Source organism: Lepidochelys olivacea (assembly GCF_965140295.1).
Source record: "Lepidochelys olivacea isolate rLepOli2 genome assembly, chromosome: 1".
In the NCBI taxonomy this organism is placed as follows: Eukaryota; Metazoa; Chordata; order Testudines; family Cheloniidae; genus Lepidochelys; species Lepidochelys olivacea.
The window spans coordinates 208,122,974-208,148,923 of NC_140411.1; the positions used below are offsets into that span (position 1 = coordinate 208,122,974).

General features: G+C 44.9%; 1 long non-coding RNA gene across 3 annotated transcripts in view; it reads right to left on the reverse strand.

Annotated features, from left to right (window-relative positions):
• Nucleotides 1–25,950, reverse strand: part of LOC311520976 — a 64,352-nt gene that overhangs the window by 24,653 nt on the left and 13,749 nt on the right. For 2 of the 3 annotated variants that reach the window (XR_014711737.1, XR_014711739.1), the window contains exons 2-4: nucleotides 8,898–8,929; nucleotides 8,028–8,085; nucleotides 7,384–7,511 (exon numbers count right to left, since the gene is read on the reverse strand). This is a non-coding gene — a long non-coding RNA (uncharacterized lncRNA). The remainder of the gene's footprint in view (nucleotides 1–7,383; nucleotides 7,512–8,027; nucleotides 8,086–8,897; nucleotides 8,930–25,950) is intronic. The other variant, XR_014711738.1, reaches the window with a different exon arrangement.

The window sequence follows — 25,950 nt, forward strand, 5'->3', positions numbered from 1 at the left end:
GCCCCAAGAATGGCTCTGGCAGACCCTAGTACTCTACCTATGACACTGTGCAGAAACTGGAGTCCCCAGATGGACCTGATTCTGACTAGCCATCAAGAAAAGTTCATCTGTCTTATTGGGAGTGGTGAGCACTGTTTGTGTAGTATGTGCATTCTGTTTTTGGTGATTGTTAATAAATAGAGGATAAGGATATTACTGTATAAGGCTCTTTCACTGGTAAAAGACCCTGTAAACCTGCAAAAGCTTAAGTTCTAAGCCCACAGGGAAAGGGTGCTTGCCCAGAGCCCATGGAGGAGTAGAGCCTGGAGCCCACGGAGGAGTAAAGTTAGGTGCCTTTTGCCTGGATCCCTAGGACCAGGGAAAGAGTGGGGGTGTCTAAATTAAGAGGATTATGCCTTGAGCCACAGGAACTGGGTAAAGGTGGGTGCCCTAGAGTGTGAGTAATTGAGAATTTTGTGTGGGTAACATCAGTGTACAGCGATGGGAGGAGTTTTCCCATTGTTGTCGTTAATCCACCTTCCTGAGAGAGATGGTAGCTAGGTCAATGGAAAAATTCTTCCATTAACGTAGAACTGTCTACACTGGGAGTTAGGTTGTCTTAGCTATGTTGCTCAGGGTATGGATTTTTCACACACAAGCAACACAGCTGGGTCAACCTTACTTTTTAGTATAAACCAAGCTAAAGTCAGGGACAGGATGGGGAGCAATTCCTCTGCTATTAGCAGAGGAGGGGGAGCTGTACTTCCCATTACTTTAACAATGGCCAAAAGCAAGGTTATGTCTACACTGAAACACACTACAGTAGTGCAACTGCACTGCTGTAGAACTTCAGTGTAGACACTACCTATGCTGAAGGGAGGGGTTTTCCCATCACCATAGTTAATCCACATCCCTGAGAGGCGGGAGATGGAAGAATTCTTCCGTCGACCTAGCATTGTCTACACCGGGGTTAGATTGGTATAACAACATCTCTCAGAGGGGTAGATTTTTCACATCCCTCAGAGATGTAGCTATGCCAATGTAAGTTTTCAGTGTAGACCAGCACCAAGTTAAAGGGGTTTTTAAATGTTAGAGAGGATCATTTGTCTACTCATCTCACATACGGCTTGTCTACACTGGGAATTTACATTGGCATAGCTATATCACGTGGGGTGAAAAATCCACATCTTAAATGACATAGTTAAGCTGGCCTAACCCGCAAGTAGACAGTGCTAGGTTGATGGAAGAATTCTTCCATTGACTCGCTACCGCTTTCAGGGGAAGTGAATTATCTAAGGCAGGGGTCTCAAACTCAATTTACCTTAGGGCCAGTGCCAGTCCTCAAAGCCTCCCAGTGGGCCAATAATGTCACTCATGCTGCCCATAACCTTCCCCCTAAAACTCGGTCCTCTCACCTGCCTAAGGCTCTGGGAGGGAGTTTGGGTGGGGGAAAAGGTCTGGGGTAGGGGATTGGGGTGCAGGCTCTGGGGCGGAGTTTGGGTGCAGAAGGGGTGAGAGGTTGGGCTCTGGGAGGGAGTTTGGGTTGGTGAGGGAGTCTGGGGTGCAGGCTGTGGGATGGAGTTTAGGTGTTTGGTGCAGGCTCTGGGCTGGGGCAGGCGGTGGGGGTACAGGAGGAGGGGGAGGGGGTGCAGGCTCTGGGAGGGAGTTTGGGGTGGGGAGGGGGTGCAGGCTCTGGGAGGGAGTTTGGGGGCTGGGTGTGTGTGTGGGGAGGAGGTGCAGGCTCTGGGAGGGAGTTTGGGGGTGGGAGAGGGTGTGTGGGAAGGGGGTGGGGTTGGGAGTGCGGTGCTTACCTGGGTCTCTAAGGCAGGGCGGGGGAGGCCGGGGGCCTCTGCGTGCTGCTGCCCGCAGGCACTGCCCCCGTAGCTTCCCATTGGCCTCAGGGGCAACGCACGCAGGTACAGCCCCGCCCCGCCCTGGGGCTGCAGGGAAGGGTCGGCAGACACATGGAGTGAGCAGGCAGAAGCCACTCACTCCGCAGCACTGCCAGTGGTGAGTGGGGCCACGGGCCATTTTAAATAGCCTGTGGAGGGAGGGAAGAGACCTGGCCCCAAAACGCTGGAGCCCTGCGGGCCACATTGGGAAGGTTCATGGGCCGCACATGGCCTGCAGGCCAGGAGTTCAAAACACCTGATCTAAGGTGATAGGAGAACCCCTCCCATCAGTGTAAATACTGTCTACACTGAAGCACTACACAGGGGCACCATTTCAGATTTTTTGGTGGGGGGGGAAGACTTTGACCATGATTCCAGGGACTACGTAGGCACCTGAAAACTCTAGTATTTTTGCAGATAACTTAGAAATCAGTTACAGGAGCACTATATCTAATTCCTATATAAAGAAAAAAAAATATATACAAACAGGTTTCAGAGTAACAGCCGTGTTAGTCTGTATTCGCAAAAAGAAAAGGAGTACTTGTGGCACCTTAGAGACTAACCAATTTATTTGAGCATAAGCTTTCGTGAGCTATAGCTCACTTCATCGGAGGCATACTGTGGAAACTGCAGAAGACATTATATACACAGATATCATGAAACAATACCTCCTCCCACCCCACTCTCCTGCTGGTAATAGCTTATCTAAAGTGATCAATCTCCTTACAATGTGTATGATGGCCCAACTTGATTATCATACACATTGTAAGGAGAGTGATCACTTTAGATAAGCTATTACCAGCAGGACAGTGGGGTGGGAAGAGGTATTGTTTCATGGTCTCTGTGTATATAATGTCTTCTGCAGTTTCCACAGTATGCATCCGATGAAGTGAGCTGTAGCTCACGAAAGCTTATGCTCAAATAAATTGGTTAGTCTCTAAGGTGCCACAAGTACTCCTTTTCTTTTTGTATATACAAACACCAACTAAAGCCATATTTTAAGTTTATATGTAAATTTAGAACAATCGGGAGATAATACTGCAAAATATTCCCAATCCCAAACCTTGACATATCAGTTTTGGAGCCTTAACACAGATATTGAAACACAAGTTTGATACTTTGTACACTATCTTTAGTAGCAATAAATAAAATCTGCTTACTTTCTCTAACAGGCACGCTCTGTTACTGCTATTATCTACTCTATTTTAGTCAATTGTTTTTCACACCACCAAAAACATATTTATTTAATTTTAACATATGCGATTAAGGTTTTTTCTCTTTTATTAAGAATGGGAATTAATTTTTCTAATTATTTTGACATTTGTGTTTACCGATCACAAGCATGCATGGGACTTGCTAACATTTGACTCCATCATTACTATTAGACTTGGAACCACATTTATTTTTGTACGAATTTTAAGTTATTTTACAGATATAATTAAAAATACAATTTGCAAATAAGTGACCTTCATCTGCACAGTGTCTAAAGTTATGTGTTTAGCTAACTTTTTTAAACTGGCACTGCTAAGGTGAGTACAATCTAAATTTACATTCTAGAAGGATATTATTATTTGATTGTACCACTTTAAATAATAAATGACAAAGCACAATATGGTAATAAAAGTAATAATGATAATTACTCCAGCCAGGACAGGTTAGGCATTTTAGAACTCACTACTCAAAGAATTAAATTTAAGCATAAGAGAGAAATAAAATTATGAAATGCATAGACTAGTCAAAAAACTAAAATAACAGCACTTTGAAAGAATAAAATTACAGAGGATATATGTGCATTGCGCATTTCAACAGGAAGCACCAAGAAGTAGTTTAGTTAGTTGAGTGAGTGTGTAAGGGAGACTCTGTGTGTGCGTTGGGGGGGAAGTGTGAGGGAGACTGTGGGGTGGGGGGGGAAATGTGTGTGGGAGACTGCAGGTATGTGCCTGAGCTATCTCTTTAAGCCATGCACTCAGGAGCCTGAATGCTTGTTTGGTGCAGCTGCAGCTCCCACTCCTGACCCAGAGGCAGCCGCACAGACAGGCTCCCCATCCTCCCACCCCAGCTCAGCAGAGACCAGGTACACTGATGGGGGAAGAAGGACACCCCAGCACAGCAGATCAGGAGTTAGGCTTCTGGTCCTGAGCAGCATGGCCAGTGGTGGCCCCATGGCTAGGGGAGCAGAGCAGCTCGGCTGCAGATGGCAGTGGGGAGAGGAGGGGCAGCATATTCCCTCCTGCTGCTAACTTCACACAAATGTGTTACGAAACTTGAGGGGGGGCAGGTGCCCCCCCACCTTCCCTAAATGGCTTCCCTGTACAGTACAGCACTGCAGCTGTGCTGGTGTAGTGTGTCAAGTGTAGACAAGCCCATACATAAAATGGTGAGGACTAGTCAGATGGTAGAAAAGTAGATGGACTTCTCACTTGGAACAGTCATCTGCAAATGTGGACACTCTAAAATTGCCAGTATCAGTGTTATCGTTTTTGTCCCAGAGTAATAGGGACATGCACTTCATTAATAACATCACACTCTTTTTGCCTTCCTATGGCTGTAGGTCACATGCTCTGGACTTACTTCAGCTCACTGGTTCCTGCTCCATCACTGTGTGTCATGAGGCAGAGCATACGAAGCAGTGTGGTCCGTACCTTCTCTCTCATGCAGATAAAGGGGCAGAAGGGGAGGATACAGCAGCCAAGGCCTGCTGCTTTCAGGTGTGAGGAAATCTGCCAAATGCTTCTTTTTGCGGCAGGGCCACTGAGGCTGTGGAGTCGCCATGGCTTTCTGGAGGCTGATGGTCTGTGGAAACCATGAAGCCATTTCCTACAACCCTTAGGCCATCTGTGCACCTTCTGAACCCTGGCTGTATCTCAGACAGCACTGCCAGAAAGGTGTAAAAGCTGCAGAGACACAAATTGCTGAGGCCTGGAGCAGCAGTAACATCAGCTCCATATACTTTGGCTCTTTTCCTCAGTGGCCAAGTCGAACACCCCAATGTGACACATAGCAACTCCACTGTGTAAATATCATGACGAGCTTCATTAATGCTTGGGGACACTAGTCTGCACTGGCATTCTGTAGCACCTGACAGCAAGATGGGGCTTCAACCATGCCAACTCCCATGCTTCCATACAGTAAAACAACTATATGCACCCAGTCGTGAATGACTTGTAATTAAAATAAATGACAACAACAAGAAAGAACAAGTTCCTGTGAAAGAGCACAGTGTGTGTGTCTCCACTGTACCAGGCTGCAGTAACAGGGAGAACAAAATAGCTGGTATCTTGACATAGAGGAGTTCTTAGAAGTATACAGGTACAATATACAGAAAACAAAAGACATCACAGTTCCAGCTTATCTAATAAACCCCTTGAGCTCACCACTCTAGCAGTGAACCTCTTCACAGGGATGCTTTTTGCACATGCCTTATTAATCCTTCACTCTGGCTGCTAAAAGCTTCTTACTATGCAGTCTAAAAGGCTTGTTGTAAAGCCCTGGAAAATAGGTTCTATAATGCAAGGCTTGGTTGCTAACAGACATGCTCACAAATCTAAGAGCTGCAATATCTCTGTTCAGACTTAGGACGTGCACTAAATTAGCTACCATTTGCATTATACAAAATCTGATGTTCTGGATGAAAGGCAACATCTCTGGGAAAAACAAAGAAACCTGCTCAGGACTGTAGCAAGGCAACAGAACATTTACTGATACCTGGAGCTGTTGGGGAGTCCACCAAATCAAGGTACTGTTTTAATTTCAATAGCAGTGAAATGCTATTTAAGGGTCCCATGCTCCATACTGTGGTGATGAGCATAATAGATAGATAGATGTTTCCCTACATGGGAATGAACCACACAGAGGACTGGAGTCTATACAAGGTTTAACTTATAGAATTTCTCATTCTTCCATCAGAGGGCAGGGTTTGCTCCCCTGCAGAAGTGGCACGGGGTTAATACTGAGAATACCCCTACATTTGAGTGGATCTTGGAGCTTCTGCCAGAGGCAAACACTTCCACATGGGTCTCTTTCCCCTGCACTACCACTTACCTTCCCATGTTCCTTGAAGGCATAGTCCCATTGGCAGCACCCAAAAGCCCCTCATTAGGGGGAAGGGGTCACGGACATGGAGGGGGATGCCACAGAAGTTAATATAGAGTCTCTCTTGTGACGCTTTGCCCTGACGCATCCCACCTGCAGAGCTGGAACACCACAGAGACCACACAGTGGGACTTCTATGGGATTAGAATGAAGGAGCTGCATGCCTTAGAGGCGACTCTCCCTGCCCCAACCCAGATCCATTGGCTTAGTGTCCCCTATGCACACACAAGTGGGGAAGAACATTTGGCTCTATGACACAATGGCAACATCCCGGCAAAAAAAGTTGTCTTGAGATGGCTATTTTCACAGTCCTGTTCAGGGAGCGTTTTCAGAGTGGATTGCAGGAGCTACACAACCAAATCCACTATTTGTTCATGTGAACTCTGCTGTGTAAATCTTGGCAAATCACCACCACCACAGACACTAGCCCAGGAGTGCACAAACTTTTTGGCCCGAGGGCCATATCTGGGGATGGAAATTGTACGACAGGCCATGAATGCTCACAAAATTGGGAGTTGGGGTGCAGGCTCAGGGGTGGGGCCAGAAATGAGGACTTCAGCATGCGGGAGGGGGTCCGGGCTGGGGCAGGGGTGCGGATGCGGGGGGTGAGAGCTCCAGATGGTGGTGCGGGGCCTGGGGTGCAGGAGGGTGGGACTGAGGGTTCGGAGGGTGGGAGGGGGATCAGGGCCGGAGTGCTGGAAGGGGTCAGGGATGCAGGCTCCAGGCGGCGCTTACCTCAAGCAGCACCCTGAAGCAGCAGCATGTCCCCTCTCTGGCTCCTACATGGAGGCGTGGCCAGGGAGCTCTGCACGCTGCCCTGTCTGTAGATGCCGCCCCTGCAGCTCCCATTGGTCGTGGCTGCTGGCCAATGGGAGCTGCGGAGGCGGCACTTGGAGCGGGGGCAGCGTGCAGAGCCCCCTTGCTGCCCTACGTGTAGGAGATGGAGGGGGGACACTCTGGTGCTTCCAGGAGCCCCATGGTGCCACAGCATGCACAGAGTGGGACAAGCCCCCGACCCCGCTCCCCGGCAGGAGCTCAAGGGCTGGATTAAAACACCTGAAGGGCCAGATGTGCTCCTGGGGCATAGTTTGCCCACCCCTGCACTAGCCTGACTCACAGTGTTCAAAGCATGGGGGAATTAAGTGGGGTCTCTCTTTGCATGGCTTGAAGTCTTGAAAGCTGATATCATTTGGGAAACTGAAAGGAAGTCTCTTTAGGAACAGCTCTGCCAGTGCATCACAGATCTTGTTTCCAATTTGCTCTTTCTCACCGTGCAGGGTGTTTGCATGGCAACAAGATCCTTGCTTCAGGATTACTGCTGTTTATTAGCAGTATAGGGGAGGCTGCACACTTGGCAGATATATTAAAAACAAGTTCCCTGCCCAGAGAAGTTCACAGTCTAAATGCATTTTCTACTCACCCTTCCATTTTGCACTTTGCTTCCTTAACCTGCAGACCTTGGAGGATCTCCGTAGGGTTCAGGGTTCATGAACCTGGAAGCAGCTGTGAAGGAGACGCAGCCAGGCTCCTCTTTATTTCTCCTCTTCTCTGAAATTCACGGAAGAAGTGGGTGCAAGTTAATATAATCTGGAGCTGCACTAACTTGTGCTGCTTTGCCCTTTGCACTGTGGAATTCCCGCCCCTCCTTTGTGGGTGGAAGTAGGGCTCAGGGTCCTCTGTCTGAAAGCATAGTTCCTGGACTTAGGAATATGGAGGTCCTTGCTGGTTTGCCCACCCAGCCCCCTCTAGTTTCAGAGCCTGAACCCCAGAGAGTTCATGTAGGGGAGCTGGTACACATAAGGCAGAATGGGATTCTGAATAAAGTTCCTCTCTCTGAGCTACTGCTGCTTATTTTCCACCTGACGTCACAATCCTTTGTGACATCATCAGTTTCCCCTCCCCGACACTGTCTGTCCTCCCCCACCCACCATTATTAAATACTATACATAGCAAAAAGTGCCAGATTGATACCCCTAGATTCTGAAGTCCTGCGCCAACAGCATCAGGGAAAGCTTCCCCACCCAACAGCCCCTCCAATGTACCTCTCCCCTGCCTAGCACAAACCTCCTCAAGGGGAATTCAGTCTCCGTAGCCCATTCGGTCGTCGGCCTTCCTGCTGAACCTGCCAGAAAGAGAGCAACTGTATTTTTTTTTATGTAAAAATAACAAAAAGACACCCATCCAAGGTTCTAGCTACCCTAATGTACATTTACAATACAATTTAATTACAGGCAGCATTAAAATATCCAATGCTGTACTTTGGTTTACTATTTGGGACATGCACACCTGTCACACTAAGCACTGGACTGAGGGCCACCTACTCCGTTCACACAAATGCCACCCAACAGCCAATGGATGGCTGGAGCTTTAATTTACAACTACAGCTGGTCACATTTTATGTGCAAAATATATCTTCTAAACAACATAGGCCTTTTGTCCCTTGTTCATGGACTCTGCCAAATTCCTCATGTGTGAACTTTTCAGGCTGTGAGGTGTTCACTATTCCGAGACCAGTCGTACGTCACGAAAAGTGCATGGTGGTGTTTCTGCTCCCTGATTAAATCACTGGAACTTTTTTGAGCAAAAAGAATAATAAATAACCAATATGGAATAGTGACTAATGAAGACTCTTTCTATTAATGAATGATAAATTAAGAATCCTTCTATACTGACTACTGATAAATACTCTTGATCAACAACTATTTAGGTGAATATATGAGTATTTGTGTGAAGATTAGCTATTTCCCATTCCCCTGGACAAAAAGCCATAATTAAAAGACACAAACGTGATCAAACTAAACAGATATTTAGAATGCTGAAGAACGCTTGAAAACACATTATTTTTTTGCAGTATCCTATGTGCTATAGTTATGACTGATCTGAATTGGATTCACACAGGTGATATAAGAGGTAAAAAGCTGCATAGTACTTTACCAATTCCCTGAGCCAGCCATCAGGGCTTGTTTCTGTGGAAAAGATTATAAGACAATCAGCCGAGATTTACAGCTATAGGTTGCAACTCAGAACTTCCAAACAAAAAATACTGTGATTCCCAGCAAATGCTCATAGTGCTAAAAAAACACCAGAGGAAATAAAGAAACAGAAAGGGTCTGCTTATATAAGCAGAAATGTCTTGAAATAGAAGGTTTTTGAAAGTTTACCAAAGGCACTGGCAAGTCTTTAATGGGCATCTTAAACATCTGCTTTTTCTCTCTTTTTCTGACAAATTGGATCTGCATACACATCAACTTTCCGCAAACGTATGGAGCTATCAGGCAACCACCAGTGGAAATTCAAAAAGATAATGGGAATTATTAAAAGTGAAATAAAGTTCAAAACAAACAAGGGGTCTTCTGCCAGGAATTTGGTAGAATTCTCCCTGCAGGGCAGGTGAAATCTGAAGGCTCTGAAGCTGAGGTTGGTTACACTGGTCAGCATCCTCTCTCTCTGTTCAGCTGTGCATGTTGCAGCTTACAATGGAGATTCCCTTTTGGAAAATCCCTTCCAGAATTTAAGAAGGAACAATAATCTTGCTGCAGAATGTTTGAACACACTGACAGACTCCTGTAGCAGGGGCGTCGATTCTCTATTGCATTCCATAGGATATTTTGAACATTCTTTGAAAGGACCCCATTCTCCAATTCTCCAATCCAGTTCCATTAGAACTCTACTGACTTCATTCCTGTTAAATTTCTCAGAACCTTGCCCTAAATGATGTTCCAAACCCAAGAAAATGAGGACTGCAGCATCATTCTACACTCCACTGCGGGATAGAGCATGCAAAAATGAGTTAGGTAAGTAGACTGGACTGAACAGTTCAAGGATCTGAACATGGAGGAGGCCTGGAATTACTTTAAATCTAAATTGCAGAAATTATCTGAAGCCTGCATCCCAAGCAAGGGAGGGGGGGAAATTTCATATGGAAAAATTCATGCAGACCAAGCTGGATGAGCAAGCATCTCAAATAGGTGATTCAGAGAAAGCAGAAAGCCTGCAAGGCATGGAAGAGGGCATGGATCAGGAAGGAAAGCCTCCTCTTGGAGGTCAGAAAGTGTAGGGATAAAGTGAGAACTGCCAAAAGGCAAGCAGAGTTGGACCTTGCAAAGGAAATTAAAATCAACAGTAAAAGGTTCTACAGCCATATAAATAAAAAGTAAATAAGGAGCGTGGAAATGGGACTGTTAAGCACTGAGGATGGGTGAAAATTAAAGATAATGTAGGCATGGCCCAACACCTAAACAAATACTTTGCCTCAGTTTTTAATGAGGCTAATGAAGAGCTTAGAGGTAGTAGCAGGGTGGCTAATGGTAATGAGGATATAGTGGAAGAAATGACCACATCCAAGGAGGAAGTCAAACTCAAACAGCTTAATGGGACTAAATTGGGGGGAAGGCCCAGATAAACTTCATCCAAGAATATTAAAGGAACTGGCACATGAAATTCTAAGACCAATAGAAAGGATTTGTAAAGAATCTGTAAACTCGGAGGTCATATCCTATGACTGGAGAATTGGTAATATAGTTCCTATTTTTAAGAAAGGGGGGGAAGTGACTTAGGAAATTACAGGCCTGTTAGTTTGACCTAATTCTATGTAAGGTCTTGGAACAAATTTTGAAAGAGAAAGTAGTTAAGGACATAGAGGTAAATGGTAATTGGGATAAAATACAACACGGTTTTACAAAAGGTAGATTGTGCCAGACCAACCTGATCTCCTTCTTTGAGAAAATAACTGACTTTGTAGACAAAGGAAACACAATAGATGTAATCTATCTGGATTTCAGTAAGGCATTTGATAGTTCTGCATGGGAAATTGTTAGTTATATTGGAGAAGACAGGGATTAATATGAAAATTGCAAGGTGCATAAGGAACTGGTTAAAGGGGAGACTATAAAGGGACATACTGAAAGGTGAACTGTCAGGCTGGAGAGAGGTTACTAATGGAGTTCCCCAGGGATCAGTCTTGGGACCAATCTTATTTAACATTTTTATTAATGACTTTGGCACAAAACGCGGGAGTGTGCTAATGAAATTTGTGGATGACCGAAAGTTGGGAGGCATTGCCAATACAGAGGACTGGAATATCACAGAAGAAGATCTGGACAACCTTGAAAACTGGAGTAATACAAATGGGAAGAAATATAATAGTGGAAAGTGCAAGGTCATGCACTTAGGGACTAACAACAAGAATTTTTGCTATAAGCTGAACACTTATCAGTTGGAAGTGACAGCAGAGGAGAAAGACCTGGATGCATTGGTTGATCACAGGATCACTATGAGCCACCAATGTGTTGCATCCATGAAAAAAAAAAGGCTAATGCAGTCCTAGGATGTATCAGACAAGGTATTTCTAGTAGAGACAGGGAAGTGTTAATACCATTATACAAGGCACTGGTGAGACCTCATCTGGAATACTGTGTGTAATTCTAGTCTCCCATGTTTAAGAAAGATGAATTAAAGCTGGAACAGGTGCAGAGAAGGGCTACTAGGATGATCAGAGGAATGACAAACCTACCTTATGAGAGGAGACTCAAAGAGTTTGGCTTGTTTAGCCTAACCAAGCTAAGGCTGAGGGGAGATCTGATTGCTCTCTATAAATACACATCAGAGGGATAAATACCAGGAAGGGAGTGGAGTTATTTGAGTTAAGCGCCAATGTTGATATAAGAACACATGGATATAAACTGGCCATCAATAAGTTTAGGCTTGAAATGAGATGAAGGTTTCTGACCATCAGGGGACTGAAGTTCTGGAAAAAGACTTCCAAAGGGAGCAGTGGGGGCAAAAAACCTGACTGGCTCCAAGACTGAGCTTGATAAGTTTATGGAGCAGACGGTATGATGAGACTGCCTGCAATGGCATGTGGCTGATCTGTGACTGCTAGCAGCAAATACCTCCAACAGCTAGCAATGGAACACTAAATGGGGAGGGCTCTGCAGCATTGGGCACAGCTCACCTGCAGGTTCAAACGAGCGTTAATGGTCAATTGTCTGTAATTTGAAGTCTTTAAATCATGATCTGAGGACTTCTGTAACTCAGCCAGAGGTTATGGGTCTGTTACAGGAGTGGGTGGGTGAGGTTCTGTGGCCTGTGATGTGCAGGGGGTCAAGCCATATGATCATGATGGTTCTTAAAGTCTGAGTCTATAACTTTTTTTCTTGAAAAGTTTTCAGTTTTAAAACACATTTATGCAAACTGAAACATGTTGAGGTTTTGTTTTCCCCATCTCTCTCTTTTGCCTCCTTTTCTATTCGTCCCACTATTCTCAGGGACTAAATGGAAAAAGAGGAGGAAAAAGGCGGCCAGGGGTGGGGGGCAGACCCAAACCAAACTTTTTTTCTTGAAAAAACAGAACATTCCTAAAAAATGATTTTTCATTTTTTTAAAAAGGCATTTTTTGGTCAAAAACTATTTTGACCAGCTCTAATTATATATTGTTGTTATTACTATCATCACAGGGTGCCCTCAACTGGCTCCAATCGTGTCCATTTTCTTGTTTCTGATCTTCTTTTTAGAGGATGTTGCCTGGATTCAGAGAACTCTCTCTCGAGCCAAGATTGACGAGTCAGAGCAGAAGGATACAGCTGCGCTATCATCCCCCAGTGGCTGAGTTTTAACCAGTGTCCCAGCTGACATTCTAGCTGTGCAGCAAGTTGTCCACCTGGCTTCAAGCAACTTGGATCCATGTCTGTCTTTGCTGGTAACGTATGGGCCCTTTTTTATTAATCAGAGAACAAACTGCCAAAAGCCCTTAAACAAGTTATAGTCAGGCCTCTGCAGAGGAAACCAATACTGATCACTAATATCCTGGCCAAGTACTACCTACCCCCTAACTTTCCCTTTCCTCAAATGATAACGCAGCAGGTAGTGACAGGCCAACTCCAACAAGATCTGATAAGCTCAGGCGTCTTGGAACCCATGCAGCTGGGCTTCAGGCTGGACCATAGCACAGAAAAGACACTGATCATAGGGACTGACACTCCGCTCTGAGCAATGGGCAGAGGCCAGATGTCCTTGCTGACAACTGCTTGATCTTTCAGTGACCTTCAATCCTATTCATCATGAAATGTTGACAAGACTGTAAGACCAGCTAGGGATTCTCATCACTTTTTTTCAAAATTATCACAAGCAAATACTGCTGCACGAGGGGATCTCCCTCTGAGGGGGTCTCAGCTGTGGGCTCCTTCAGGCCTCAACCCTGTTCAGTATCGAAGTGAAGTTGCTGGGAGACAGTGAGACCATATAAGCTGCAGTACGAGCTGTAAGCCAAAAATAATCTGTTCTATGGCTCTTTTACATTGAATCCAGACATAGCTGTTGGCAAGGCTCATCTAATGGTTGGCAGAGACTAAGGTCTGGATGAAAGCCAGGTGGCTGTAGCTCGAACTAGACAAGATCGAGGCAACACTGTCTGAAACAGGATGTGGTCTGACGAAATCTATAAGCCATCAACTGGGGATATCTGCCCTACCATTGTCAAAGTGGTCTTCAGTCCTGAGATCCTACTAGAGCCATCACTACTTCCAGATTCCCAAAAATACCTTTTCTATCTACAGCTGCCACACAACTATAAAAACCACGTCTGAAAACTGAGAAATAAGTCCACTCAGAACTTCATAGAACAGTGCACTATTTTCACAACGTATCTAATTAAACGAATGTGGGAACCTAAGATCAAAGGCTCAACCTTAAGTGAAGTGGGTCTGATCTCTGGGATGAGGACAAATGGTTATGGAGCTGATTCAGCACCCTTCTGCAGGAGATAGCTCTGCCTCTCTCTAGATGAGGGGAACTTCACTATGAGCTAGACTGCTGGGCTAGCTGACCGTGGAGAAGCACTGCATCCCTGACAGAGAGACTGTTGAGGAGACTAGGGACCACCCAGCAGTGTGTGAACTTTTACTATTTGACTATAAGGATGTCATGGAGCTAGTCCCCCTCCATCCCCACCCAGAGGGACCTGAGGCTGTGACAGAATGCTGCAAAAGGTCCACAAGGGGGTGCTACTCCAGGTGAGCCATTACAGACAATTTGGACTATAATTGGACTATGTCCCAAATTGAAGAGATATAGGTAGGAAGTAGCCCAGGGCAGTGGACTTTGACTCTTTGCCAGGGGGACACTCCCAGTGTTGCTTCACACAGGGTCCTGGGCTGGGACCCAGTAAAGAGGGAGGGCTGGGTCTCCCTACCACACCCTCTTAAGGAATGAGGCCCAGATGTGAGTGGAGGAGAGAAGATTTCAGCCTAAGGTCAGAGAAGGCCTGGTCAGGGAAGCAAGGGACCAGGACATCAGGTGTGCTAGTTGCTATGCTGTCTGGCCCTCTGAGCACCCTATCACAAGCTCCTTTGGGGCTGGACAATGCAAAGGGTCTAATGGCCAAATGAGAATCTTGCCCGGAATCTGTTGGGACCTCCAAAAGTGCCAATATAAAACATTTCACCATTTCTGAGTTGAAATTTTTTGGAACATTTTGCTCAGCCAAAAATTGCAATATTTCAACTTTTCATCCTAAGTTGGAACAAAAACAAATGTTGAAATACCAGAATTTCCTGCGGGACAGAAATTCCAGTTTTCACTCAGCTTTAATCGCACGTCTGCAAAGTGATGGAGGCATGTATGGCTGTGTTCTCTAGCCTTATTAGTCCATTCGATGCAATCTCAGCCTTGGGAATAACCAGAAAATAAAGTCCTATAGGATCCCTGAGGAAATGCAGGAGATGGTACTAAAGGTTCAGGAAATGTTGAAACTAGGAGGGAGGGATGTAGCATTCATGCAAGGTTCATGCACTTGGCAACATTCAGGGCACACCCGGAGTGTTGTGTAGGAGCAGTGCACACACGGCTCCTCTCAAGGGCATGAACCTTGGAATCTCGCCCAGATGACATGAACCGTGGGAAGCCTCCCAGGACTGGGCTCAAGGCCCAAGTGCAAGGAATGCAGTAGATAGAAATTGGTAAATAAGAATATTAAACAAAGCCAGTGTATTCCTTTTATCTGTTGGAGAATGTAATGCGCAGGGGGAGAGAAAGAATAAAGGAGAGGGTGGAAAGCTGAAGTGCAGCCCGTTGGCAGACCAGCCTGCTTGCTTGCTTAAAGCTTTGTGCTGTCTTGTATTTGGACCGCAACAGAGGGAAGAATCAAGTAGCATCAAGTGAAGCTCAGTAGTCCTGGTTCCTAAGCTGCATGGGAGCACTCGATTCTCTGTCGATTTGTGGAGAGAAAACTCAGTCTCCTAATTCAATATGTATCCAATAGCCCAACAAGATGAGGTCCTCAGCTGGTTAGGAAAAGCTGTAATAAAGATATCTCACCACCCTACATTTAAGAAAGGGTCACTGGTAGATTGCACTAACACCTGATTCTCTGGGGAAAGTAGCTTTTGTCATTCTCCTTGGGCTATTCCAGTTTGTCAGCATGCCTCCGGGGTGACATGGAGCTCCAGCCACCTTTCAATGACTGAGGGACCATATCCTCTGTCACCATCAGCAAGATGTAGCTGTATACCTGGACAACGTGGCTGCTTTTCACACCAATTGGCAGCCACAGCCAAGCGAAGTTGTACAGAAACCTCTGGAAGGCCAGGCCCCTGAAGGAGGCTAAGCTCACAGCAGTACATTTGCGAAGGAAAAAGTACCTAGGGCACGTGATTGGAAACTGATGGGTTTAACCCACCCCACCCCAAAATAGTGAAGGCCTTCCCGAAAGTTTGTTCCCTAAGACTAAGAGGTTGGTATGGTCCCTTCTGGGAAATGGTGAGGTATTACAGCCCAGCAGTTTTCAGACTGTGGTCTACAGAGGATTGGCAGGTAACATGGTGCTGGAGCCTCCAGCTGCTTTGGTTCTGTAAGCCTGTAAAGCAAATGAAAAGGAGCCAACATAAATGCTTCCCCTAAGGGCTGCTCTACATAGGAGGAGGAGAGGAAACAGGGACCAGAGCCTCTGAAGAAGAGGAGCCAGCAGGAAAGGAATGTTCCAAAGTGCAGGGGGAAAGGGAAATAGGCAACATGTTCAGGGCAGAGGGAGAAGAGAAAGAAGCATCATGTGACAGGGAGAGGCGAACCAGGCAGCCTGGAAATATGTTCAAGGGAGAAAGGAACCAGTCAGCAGAGCAGCATGTGCAGAGGAGTGGGTGAGACGAGGCAACAGAGAAGCATGTGGGGTGGGGGGCGGGGCAGGGGAGAGAGGAAAACAGAACACATGGGAGGGGAGATTAAATGAACAGCAAAAGGGAGAGAGAGTGTGATACACTTTTTTGAAAAAGGACAAAACAATGATTACACTAAAACCAATTATGGACACATAAGTCATTTCCCAATGAAGGCAATCACTGCATTACCCACAGGCATGTTAAATGATCACAGAGGGGAGCCCAGGCCAGACCAAACAATGGTAAAATGACAGGTTAGGTCGGGACAAGCCATTGTGGATGGTGAGGTGTCCATGCAGCAATCTCTCTGTTAACATGTTCTCCGTACTATATAAAATCTTGATGTTCCAATTTGTACTGCATTTTCCAAGGCTGGCAGCCCCCTTTGGCCAGTCATCTAAAACATTCTACTCAAAGCAAGTCTGTTGGAGACTGAAATGTAACAAGGCTGCCACCATGATAAGGGACTTTTTCTTTGGTTAATATTCACTTTTTGAACAAAGCACAAAAATAATTAAACTTATCGGTCCCCAGACAAATCAATCAATCATTGGCAAAGGCCCCTTTTGGGCAGCAAAATTATTGTAGTTTCAGAAGTTCGCAAAAGTGTCTGAGCCATTTCTTGCCATGGATAGTTAGATGGTCATTTCAAAAAGACAAATTGGTGGGTTTAAAAAGAAATATTTTAACTGCTATATGTCAAATCCCTAAATCAGCTGTTTAAGTGTGAAGCACAAACAGAATATTAATTATTGTATTGCAAGCCACATAGGTGTGACATTGCATGGGTTATAATAAATGCTCTATTCATAATAATGATATGCTGAGTAATGCATCTGAAATTGAATCACTTTCATTTTATGTTTAGAGGTCAGAAATTGGAATTTTTAGTGGTGTTGGTTTTAAATCACTTTGAAAAGCACAGTGTAGCCATAGAATCTTCTCCAATTTCTAGTGTTCTGCAGCAGCAACCTTGTTTGCCTTTCACTCTAGCAAACGACATTTTGCATTGGCACTACTAGCTATTTTCCCACTGTGACTGCCGAACTGCCATACTGTATCTACATATCCCTGGTAACATATTTCATTAATGTTGGTTGTTTGCTTCACAGTATGTTCCCAAAGATGTGCTTTCAATTTTCAGCCCTACAGTGACACCATAAAGTCAGCTTCGTTCCTACTTAACTTTATAGTGTAACTGCATCTCCCTTCAAAGTTGATCTTGTACAAAATATTATACGGTTTCTTTTCCCAGAAAAAGGAACAATCTTTCCCCACAGAGAATCAATCTGTGGCCTCTTAAAATTCTGCTGTCGTTTCTAAAATGTTGCGCCTGTATTTTTTAAAAATGAATTTCACGCGGTTGAAAGGATTCAGATCGGGTGCCCCTCACAACGTAAAACCCTCCTACCCTCAGAACAGATGTAACACAAACAATGGCTGTGCAAGCTTCCCTCACACCAGCATTCGTGGTGGTTGTGTAAGCTTTCCACACACACAGGGCCCGGCAAGGTATCTCAGTCCTGAGCTGGAAGAGCTAGATGTACTGGTGAATTCAGTCTCTGTGTCCTCTCTGCTAAGGCTCCCAACAAGGGGTCAGTTAAAGTCAAGACATGCTTGTGATGTGATTTTGTTTGTGACAGAGACCTCAATAAAAAACAACCAACTAACTTCAAATAAGACAGCAAAGAAAATTTCTGATCGGTTTGGGTGAAATCCTGGCTCCATTTAAGTCCATGGCAAAATTACCTATTGACTTCAATAAAGCCAAGATTTCACTCTGTCACTCTAGAATGAAGTTCAATGAGTTATCTAGAAGTAAAAGAGAGGATCTAGAACATTAAATAGCATTTGGCCTCAATCTATGAGGGCACCAGTGCTATAAACATACAAGGAAGGTAAAGAGAAGAGCCATGAGAATGATTATAAGACTGGAAAACATGCCATGAGACTCATGGAGCTCAATCTATTTAGCTTAACAAAGAGACGCTTAAGGGGTGACCTGAACACAGTCTATAAATACCTAAGTACCTACATGGGGAACACAAATTTGGTAAGAGTCTAGTAGGCAAAGATATATACAAGCCAGTGGCTGGAAGTTGAAGCTGGAAAAATTCAGACTAGAAATAAGGTGCAAACTTTTAACAATGAGAGTAAATTAACCACTGAAATAATTTACCAAGAGTTGTGGTGGATTCTCCATCACTGGCAATTTTTAAATCAAGATTGGATGTTCTTCTACCAGATATGTTCAAGTTCAGTTATTAATTCAGGAAGTCCCATGGCCTATCATATAGGAGGTCAGACTAGATGATCACAATGGTCCCTTTTGGCCTCATAATCTATGAATCTTTGGCTCTTTGAAAGTGAAAATTCTTCACGGTTTATGTAGACTGAGCTGTTCACCCAATGAGAACACAGCATATTGAGCTTCTCTTGTAAGATGTGTAGGCAGCAGCCGGAGGCATTAGAGAGATTCCTCTGGCTGCAGTACCAAGTGTGCGTTCTGTGGATCTGATTTTTCTCTCACTTAGACCAATGGAAATCAGACTTCTCTGGTGTTCCAATCTTCACAAAAAGCAATAGAGCTCTGCCCATTGCTGCCTAGAACATTCTCTAAATTTTTTGAATTGATTCGATAAGGTGCTCAAAAGTTATTGCATTACATGACAAACAGAAATGCCTGTGAATTCAGCGTAGGGCCTCACCTTGCTTGATCAATGATTCACCATCACATGAAACATACATAGGAAAGTTTAGTTTGTATGGGCTCTGTACAAACTACTCTTAGTTGAAAGAAACAGCGCGCTGAGCTCTTAAGCATGGAGCAATTCTCCATATTTTTGGAGTTTAATGTACCCACCCTACACACACTCATATCAGATATTATTTGAAAGCTTATTTTATGTATGTTTAGATGAGGTATGACATGGAGCTGTCAACTGGTGCCATAAGCCTGTAGGCAAGGTTAAACAATCAGACCCACAATGAGAGAATCATTTTTTGCATAGTTCCAGAAAAACTGCAATATGACTACGACTACATAAACAGGGGAATCCTGAGGACTAGTGAAGTTATTCTAGCTCTTTATTTGGCAATGGTGTGACTGCTGCTGGAATACTGTGTCCTGTTCTGGTGTCCAAAATTCAAGAAGGGTGTTGTTAAACTGGGGATAGTTCAGAGAAGAGCCACAAGAATGATTAAAGGATTAGAAAACATGCCTGATAGTGATAAACTCAAGAAGCTCCATCTACTTAGTTTAACAAAGAGAAGGTTAAGTGGTAACTTGTCTATAAGTACCTACATGGGGTACAAATATTTGATAATGGGCTCTTCAGTCTACCAGAGAAAGATATAACAAAATCCCATGGCTGGAAGTTGAAGCTAAATAAATTCAGACAGGAAAAAAGGAATAAATTTTTAACAGTGATGGTAATTAACCTTTGGAACAATTTACCAAGGGTAGTGGTAGATTCTCCATCACTAATAATTTTAAAATGAAGATTGGATTTTTTTTCTAAGAGATCTGCTCTGGGAATTATTTTAGGGAAGGTCTGTGGCCTGTGCTATACAGGAGGTCGGACTAGGTGATCTCACAATGGCCCCTTCCAGCCTTAGAATCTACGAATTTTTGACCTGTCTCTAGCCTTCTTTTTTTGGGGAAGGTTATTTAGATGGTGTTGGCAAAACAATGCCAACACCACCTAGGTCCAGTCTGATAACTAAAGCCACTAAAACAGCACTCAGCAACAACTGTGGTGGACATGAGAACTGGCTTTACTGACACAAAAAGTTTTGGACACAGTACCACTTGCCTGTCTCTGATGAGAAAATGATGTGGTAGTCACCAGCAGGATAGGCATACAACCCTATGATTTGGTTTAAGGTTTCATTCAACTGATATTATATCTAATCCAGGGGTTCTCAAACTTCACTGCACTGTGACACTCTTCTGACAACAAAACTTACTACATGATCCCGGGGGGAGGAGAGAAGGGTGGCCAAAGCCTGAGCCTGCCAAAGCTGTGTGTGTGTGTGTGTGTGTTGGGGGAGGGGGGCAAAGTCAAAGCCCGAGCCCCACCACCCTGGGGGTGGGACGGGGAATCTGAAGCCCAAGGACTTCAGCCCTAGGCACAGGGCCTGTAACTTGAGCCCCACCCCCAGGGTGATAGCCCTCAGGCTTCGGCCCTGGGTGGTGGGACTCGGGCTTTGGCTTCAGCCCTGGGCCTCAGCAACTCTAAGGTAGCCCTGGCAGAGCCGCCCAGATTTTCCCAGAATGCACTACAGGCAGGAAGCATGGTAGAAATGGATGCACAAACTTGGTTAACTCATGGCTGTGTTGTGGGTAAAAGTCATCTGTGTTTGTGGTAAAGAGGTCAGATGAGTGTCAGAAGCTAGTAACAAAACCACAGTTATATACTCACAGTGTAGATGCTGACCTAGGAGATGCAGACCTTTGCTTTTTGCATTTTTTAGCAACAAAGATCGAAACAGAGCAAGGAATAGATCAGCTCCTTTTTAAACCTTTAGTTTCAAGAGCAGTGTGCAGCAGCCAGCCTGCAACATAAGCAATGTCTGGATTCTAGAAAGTCAGAGACACAACAAATGAGGGTAAGTGCAGGATTGGGGAGGAGAAAACAAAGCCTGTAACTCATTTCAGATTGATGATGTTACTACAAAGTTCTCCACTAGCTGGAGCTGTTGTAGTCTGCATTAGAAAAACCATCATTGATTTTTCTGTTTTAACCTGCAGTGTCAGTTTTGCTCTACTTTGTGCATGTTTTGAACATTTATGCTTGAAATCTTGATCTTTTACTGAATGATGCTATTCTATAATTGGAAGTCTGCTTGGAATAAAACAAAGGAGTCTCAAAGAAGCACCTTAGGAAGAATTAATATAATGGGCTGCAGTGCAGGGACTCATCTTCAGTGTCAGGGAATGTTTCTCTGGTATAATTTGATTCTTCCCTTCCCCTGTGAAACAAGTGGCATCTCTTTAAAAAGTCTCTCTCTAGGGAACAGTCTCCTTCGGGACACAGGAGGTTTTGTGATTAAGGTGATCTGCAAAGGACTGGACCATAGAGACTGTTTTTAGATTTTAGAGTAGCAACCGTGTTAGTCTGTATTCGCAAAAAGAAAAAGGAGTACTTGTGGCACCTTAGAGACTAACCAATTTATTTGAGCATAAGCTTTCATGAGCTACAGCTCACTTCATTGGATGCATAAAAGTGGAAAATGCAGTGAGGATGTCTTTATACACACAGACCATGAAAAAATGGGTGTTTATCACTTCAAAAGGTTTTCTCTCCCCACACCCCACTCTCCTGCTGGTAATAGCTTATCTAAAGTGATCGTTCTCCTTACAATGTGTATGATAATCAAGGTGGGCCATTTCCAGCACAAATCCAGGGTTTAACAAGAATGTCTGAGGAATGGGGGGGAGGCGGGGAGACAGGAAGAAACAAGGGGAAATAGGTTACCTTGCATAATTACTTAGCCACTTCCAGTCTCTATTCAAGCCTAAGTTAATTGTATCCAATTTGCAAATGAATTCCAATTCAGCAGTCTCTCGCTGGAGTCTGGATTTGAAGTTTTTCTGTCGTAATATCGCAACTTTCATGTCTGTAATCGCATGACCAGAGAGATTGAAGTGTTCTCCAACTGGTTTTTGAATGTCATAATTCTCGACATCTGATTTGTGTCCATTTATTCTTTTACGTAGAGACTGTCCAGTTTGACCAATGTACATGGCAGAGGGGCATTGCTTGCACATGATGTCATATCACATTGGTAGATGTGCAGGTGAACGAGCCTCTGATAGTGTGGCTGATGTTATTAGGCCCTGTGATGGTGTCCCCTGAATAGATATGCGGGCACAGTTGGCAACGGGCTTCGTTGCAAGGATAGGTTCCTGGGTTAGTGGTTCTGTTGTGTGGTATGTAGTTGCTGGTGAGTATTTGCTTCAGGTTGGAGGGCTGTCTGTAGGCAAGGACTGGCCTGTCTCCCAAGATCTGTGAGAGTGATGGGTCATCCTTCAGGATAGGTTGTAGATCCTTGATGATGCGTTGGAGAGGTTTTAGTTGGGGGCTGAAGGTGACGGCTAGTGGCGTTCTGTTATTTTCTTTGTTAGGCCTGTCCTGTAGTAGGTGACTTCTGGGTACTCTTCTGGCTCTGTCAATCTGTTTCTTCACTTCAGCAAGTGGGTATTGTAGTTGTAAGAATGCTTGATAGAGATCTTGTAGGTGTTTGTCTCTGTCTGAGGGGTTGGAGCAAATGTGGTTGTATCGTAGAGCTTGGCTGTAGACAACGGACCGTGTGGTGTGGTCTGGGTGAAAGCTGGAGGCATGTAGGTAGGAATAGCGGTCAGTAGGTTTCCGGTATAGGGTGGGGTTTATGTGACCATCGCTTATTAGCACCGTAGTGTCCAGGAAGTGGATCTCTTGTGTGGACTGATCCAGGCTGAGGTTGATGGTGGGATGGAAATTGTTGAAATCATGGTGGAATTCCTCAAGGGCTTCTTTTCCATGGGTCCAGATGATGAAGATGTCATCGATATAGCGCAAGTAGAGTAGGGGTATTAAGGGACAAGAGCTGAGGAAGCGTTATTTTTATGGCTGAATTAGAACGTTGGCATACTGTGGGGCCATGCGGGTACCCATAGCAGTGCCGCTGATTTGAAGGTATACATTGGTCTCCAAATGTGAAATAGTTGTGGGTGAGGACAAAGTCACAAAGTTCAGCCATCAGGTTAACCCTGACATTATCGGGGATAGTGTTCCTGACTGCTTGTAGTCCATATTTGTATGGAATGTTGGTGTAGAGGTCTTCTACATCCATAGTGGCCAGGATGGTATTTTCAGGAAGATCACCGATGGATTGTAGTTTCCTTAGGAAGTCAGTGGTGTCTCGAAGATAGCTGGGAGTGCTGGTAGCGTAGGGCCTGAGGAGGGAGTCTACATAGCCAGGCAACCCTGCTGTCAGGGTGCCAATGCCTGAGATGATGGGGTGCCCAGGATTTCCAGCTATTACCAGCAGGAGAGTGGGGTCGGGGGAGAGAAAACCTGGATTTGTGCTGGAAATGGCCCACCTTGATTATCATACACATTGTAAGGAGAGTGATCACTTTAGATAAGCTATTACCAGCAGGAGAGTGGGGTGTGGGGAGAGAAAACCTTTTGAAGTGATAAACACCCATTTTTTCATGGTCTTTGTGTATAAAAACATCCTCACTGCATTTTCCACTTTTATGCATCTGATGAAGTGAGCTGTAGCTCACGAAAGCTTATGCTCAAATAAATTGGCTAGTCTCTAAGGTGCCACAAGTACTCCTTTTCTTTTTTAGATTTTGGAATACATCATATGACATTGTTAATAAGATTGTATCTCTTCCCCTTTTGTTTTTCTCACAGTGGAATATCATCAGAGCTGTTTGCATGTCAAACATTCATACCCATAGCAGGATGTCCTGAAAATGGAGAGAAGGCATAGCGTGAACTAGGCCACCTAACATTACATTGGGAGCTGGGACTTTAGTCAAGACTCTTAGTCAGGTGTCTTAATCACAAGACCATCTTTCCTAAGGTTCACCGGAATAGAGCCCCACCACTACCGACCTTAGAAGCCACATAGCCTAGTAACCTGCTCAGGAGGTCTTCTATCTGTGAAGCTATATCAGAGCAGAAATCCTGCTCTCACCATTCAGTCATCTCCAACACGCTCACCCTTCTCTCTCCAGCTCCAACACTGCCTTTCTTATCTCCTGGAATTCTGGGTGCCTCCGTTTTCTGACCCCAGGTGCCCAGCCACTCAGAAGTGATGTAGGATGGGGAACAGCAGGCTTTAAAGGTCAATGAGAAGCAGACCCTGCACTGATTACAGTGCACAGACTGTAAAGTGTTTTGGGATCCAATGAGATGAAATGCACTATATAAATGTAAGACGGTATTGATTTTCTTATTATTGCAAGTGCTTTGTGAAAGATTTTAATGTTAAATCATATAGCATGAGCCAGAATCTGCTCTCTGTTACAGCAGTATAAAGGGATAAGTATCTCCATTAAAGTCTTTAGAGTTACTCTGGGTTTACCTGTGTATAAATGAGATTAGAATCTGCCCCAGACATCACTGAATTTAGTGGAGTTACACCACTGGAAACAGGTTGCAGAGTAACACCCGTGTTAGTCTGTATTCGCAAAAAGAAAAGGAGTACTTGTGGCACCTTAGAGACTAACCAATTTATTTGAGCATAAGCTTTTGTGAGCTACAGCTTACTTCATCGGATGCATACTGTGGAAACTGCAGAAGACATTATATACACAGAGACCATGAAACAATACCTCCTCCCACCCCACTCTCCTGCTGGTAATAGCTTATCTAAAGTGATCACTCTCCTTACAATGTGTACGATAATCAAGTTGGGCCATTTCCAGCACAAATCCAGGTTTTCTCACCCTCCGCCCCCCCACATGAGATCATAGCCCTATATCCATAGGCCAAAACCTCAGCTAGTATAAATTGACATTATTACCTTTTATCCCTAATGAAAGAAATATATGGATGTTTACAACTGTGTTTAATTCAAATAGGGGAAAGCCAATCTGCATTCAGTTTTTGCAACTCTATCAAACAAAAGCTCTTAAGAATGACTCTATCTGAAGCCAAAACCGCTAAGATGAAAAGATTTTCCCTTTCATTTATCAGAGAATGCTGATTTGTGAACATGTCAATATGGTTTATTGGAGATGTGACTCACGATGAGGTAATTCTGAAGGTTATCTGGCAAAATATCTAAGCAGCCTAGCCAGGGGATTAACCTTGGAGAAGGAATCAAGAGAATTTAAAATTGCAAATCAATGTCAATGGAATTTAGCAACTTGCAGTGTGTCTGCTATATATTCTTTTTGTATGAAAGTTTGAATATTTTTATTCAATGCCTGTAAATGCATTGCTGTGAAAAATACCACTACAGCTGAGTTCAGACCACATGGCTATGCATACAACATATAGAGCAATAGTCAAACCAGTGTGTCTCACCTCTGCCCTGGCAGGGACATCTCCTGAACTGAGGGCATAGTGGGTACATGGAAGGGAAGTTTAATCTGAAGTTTTTTGACGTGTGTCAAAACTGAGGGTTTCGCGTTCTAGGGGATATCCTATGGTCATTTGCTTCACTACTGAGCACGGTGCATCCTGCAATTGTTTTCTCTGTGAATTGTAGAAAGCCAGGTGGGTTCAAGTTTTTTAAATATCTCCCATGTTTCCACTGTCTCAACCCCATACCTCCTTTGTGGGCGGGCTAGCAGCATTTTCAAATTGCTCTCAGCCAACATGAACCCAACAATGCTCCATGCAGCATGGGTGGCGGGTATCATAGGCAGAGGGAGGCTGTGCCTCCCCAAACAGTCTAGCTTGGCCCCGCCCCCAGGTCAGGCCCCTCCTACGGTTCCCAGTGCTCTGCCCTGGCTGGACCAGGCTGGCTGGGGCTGGTTGGCATGTCTCCTGCAGGGACTCAGGGTGACTGGTGCTGGGGCCGCGCTGCCCGGAGCACCTGGGCTGGGGCCTCCCCACACAGCCACCTGGCACTGGGGCCGGGAGCCGCGGTGGGTGTGCTCTGGGCTCCTGTGGGTGAGGGCCTTGGGTACAAGGGGAAGGGTGGGGCCTTGGGCCCAAAGGGAGGGGCTGGGGGCTAGTCTCCCCGAACGGCTGGGTCACCGGCCGCCTATGTCCGCACTGCTGTGGTGACCAGCGTGAACACATGGAGACTGCTTGAGTCTCAAAACAGCTTGAGGGTATAACAGCACTCAAAACTAATCTAATCCAGAGTTGGACTTTGTCCGTTAC